Source organism: Amblyomma americanum, chromosome 10 (assembly GCF_052857255.1).
Source record: "Amblyomma americanum isolate KBUSLIRL-KWMA chromosome 10, ASM5285725v1, whole genome shotgun sequence".
Classification (NCBI taxonomy): Eukaryota; Metazoa; Arthropoda; class Arachnida; order Ixodida; family Ixodidae; genus Amblyomma; species Amblyomma americanum.
In genome coordinates, this window is record NC_135506.1 from 136,403,197 (window position 1) to 136,406,128 (window position 2,932).

General features: G+C 48.1%; 1 pseudogene; it reads right to left on the minus strand.

Moving 5' to 3' along the window:
* Positions 1-366: 366 nt before the first annotated feature.
* Positions 367-1,960, minus strand: LOC144108728 (uncharacterized; annotated as a pseudogene).
* Positions 1,961-2,932: the final 972 nt, after the last annotated feature.

Below are 2,932 nucleotides of genomic sequence, written 5' to 3' on the forward strand. Positions count from 1 at the left end.
CAGAACGGCTTCTAAAGAGGCGTCGTGCTGCTGTTTTGTTCGTCCAACGACAAGAATGTCATCACTAACATTCAGGACATTGGGGATGCCATTCAGCACTTGGCGGATGTTCTGAAAGATTTCAGCTGCACTGCTGATGCCAATGTTTAGGCGTTTGTAGCGAAGCAAGCCAACATGTGTTGAGAATGTTGTGAGCTGCCTTGAGGATGTGTCAAGTTCCAACTGATGATACCCTTTCTTGTGATCAAGGTTGGAGAATACTGTTGATCCATTCAAGGCAACAACGATGTCATCCACTGTTGGACACAAATGTCGTTCACATTAAAAGGCAGTGTTCACAACACGCATGTCAATGCAGATTCGAATTTAATCAGGCTGATGTGGTTTGGGCACAATGACCACAAGAGACACCCATGTTGTAGGTCCGATGGCTGGCTCAATGATGTCTTCTGACAGCAGGCGTTCAAGTTCTTTTTCTGTGGCGTCACGTAAGGGAAATGGAATACGCCTATGAGGCTGTGCAACAGGTGGGACAGTGTCGTCCACGAAAAGGTGGATATGTTGGTTTTGAGTTCTCCAACTCCACTAAACAACTTAGGGAATGCTTCTACGATCGACTTGTCACCTGGTCGCTCGTCAAATTGGTACTCGATCTGGACAAGACCCAGGTTGGATGCTGCTGTGAAGCTCAAGAGTGGTGCACAGTTTCCTGGAAGGACAAAGATGTCTTCTTCAATGCACTTATCTTTGTACCTCATTGTGACAGAGACTTTGCCAAGAAGATCAAGAGGAGATGTTGCTTTGTATGGGAACACTCTGATGGATGCTTCCTGGAGATTCACATTTAGGCGATAGCTCTTGAAGTCATTTTCACCAACAGTTGACACTGTTGCACCTGTGTCAATTACGAAAGTGACCGGTACATTGTTGGCAGTGACAATAGCTTTTGGAGACAGGCTTGCGTGAAGGGAAGTCGTAACGACAAAAACATATTCGTCGCTGCTTGAACTGCATGGTGTCACAGGTGGCTGCATGCTCTTTAGTACTTGAACTCTTCTTACTGAAAGCTGCCTGCGAGTTTTTTGTTTGGACCACTGTCATAGTCCACTGCTTGTACTATTCTCGTCGTCGAACGGCAGAATCGTGCAAAGTGACCAATCTTGTCACATGCCTTGCATGTCTTGCCCCATGCGGAACAGCTTGATCGTCCGCCTTGGTGAGGCCACTTGCCGCCACAGTTGCGAGAACTTGCTGATGAAACACGAGGCCGTTGAGGTGCGAAGGTCTGCCGTGGCATCTGTTGTCCATTTCTTTGGTGTTGACCATGGTGCTGTCCTTCCTTGTGCACTGCAAACACCGCAGCGTTGCTTTCGACGTTCTTTTCTATTTCGGACACATCCCGTTCGACATCCTCGAGCATTCTTCATTGTTTAAATAAGTCCGGTAAAGTGAGGGAATGGAGCATCGCATATTTTCGGAGGTGAGACGATGTCGTGGGGAGGATGATTTGGTTCTGCATTTCAGCGTCGACGTTTTCGAAGTTACAGTGGCGAGAAAGCTGACGGAGGCGCGCGTAGAAGGCGTTTAGTGACTCACCAGCGTTCTGCTGAGCTTGATGGAATTTGTAAATTGCAAATGTTGAGTCCACACGTGGAGCAAAATATCAATTCAGTTTCACTCGTGCGGCATCGTATTCTGGCGTCTATGTGCTCTGCGTGGCCTGGGTAGTGCTTCCTGCCGTTGCGGCTTGCATAGCGCTGTCAGGGAGGGAGCGAAATATGTCGTAGTCTTCTTCACCGACGTAGTGCAGGAGAAGAGTTTTCTTTCGCGCATCTGTCGTGATATCACACGCTAAAAGAAAGTTCTCAAACCTTTCTAGCCACTTCGTCTATTCGTGACCTATGTTGGCGTCGGTCGCACGAAGGTCGGAACTTGGGAAGGGCGGGAGCACATGCGCCATAGCTGTGACTACTGGTTGCCGCTTGCTGCTGGGGGATGCTACGACCGAATGAATATCGATTTGATGTTCACACGAGATTAAAGAACACTTCTGACACCATCTTAGTGTTCCCGTAGATCAGGAGTAGGTCTGATTTCCTAGATTGAGCGGGACGCAGATGATGCGACCTTGGCTGCGTTCCAATAGTCCCAAGTAGACGGCTACTTAGACGTCTAGCCGGACAGCCGCCATCTTGGGACGCGTTCCATTTCTCGGCGAAGCAGTCTCATAAGACTGCTTTGCCGAAGTCCACATCGATGCAGGAAAACTTGCTGTCTAAAGATGGCGGAGCTGATGTACGCGGATGAGCGAGTCGTGCTCTTGCGGGCGTCGGAGTGTACACGGAGTATAGGAAAGGAAAAATGTGAGTCATTACATTATGTTATTTGGTACGCAAACTAGTGGCGAATTAATCTTCGTGGACGTGCGATTCCTAGCAGTGAATCACGCAGGAGAAAATCGTGCAGTTGAGAGCTTTGCTACAGCAGCGGACGCTGTAGGTCTGTTTACGTGATCCGGCATCTGACGATGCCGGATCTTAATTAGCACCTTGATTTTAGAGAATACTCGTCGCTGTCGTTGGTTTCCTCGACGGGCGTTAAGACGGCTGGCGTGACGGTTAACAAATGTGTTCTTCTGTTGCTGTATTAGTTGCATCAACTCTTTCGCGTGCATTCCTTTTTATCTCTACACTCTCAGAACAAATACACCGGCATGTTGCGAATTGATTTTAGTCTTTGCAGGATTAAAGATCGCTGCTGTATTTAGGTCTCTCGCTGTCTCCGAGTGCCACGTAGGGCAGACAGCAGGTTTAATGTCACGTATGTATTTTCCTGTTGCAGTGTATATTCCCCGTATCGCATTTCGCGCATATTGATTACAGTCTTTCGTATTCTTTCTTATGTTTACAGGACCGTCTGGAATAGCACGTTC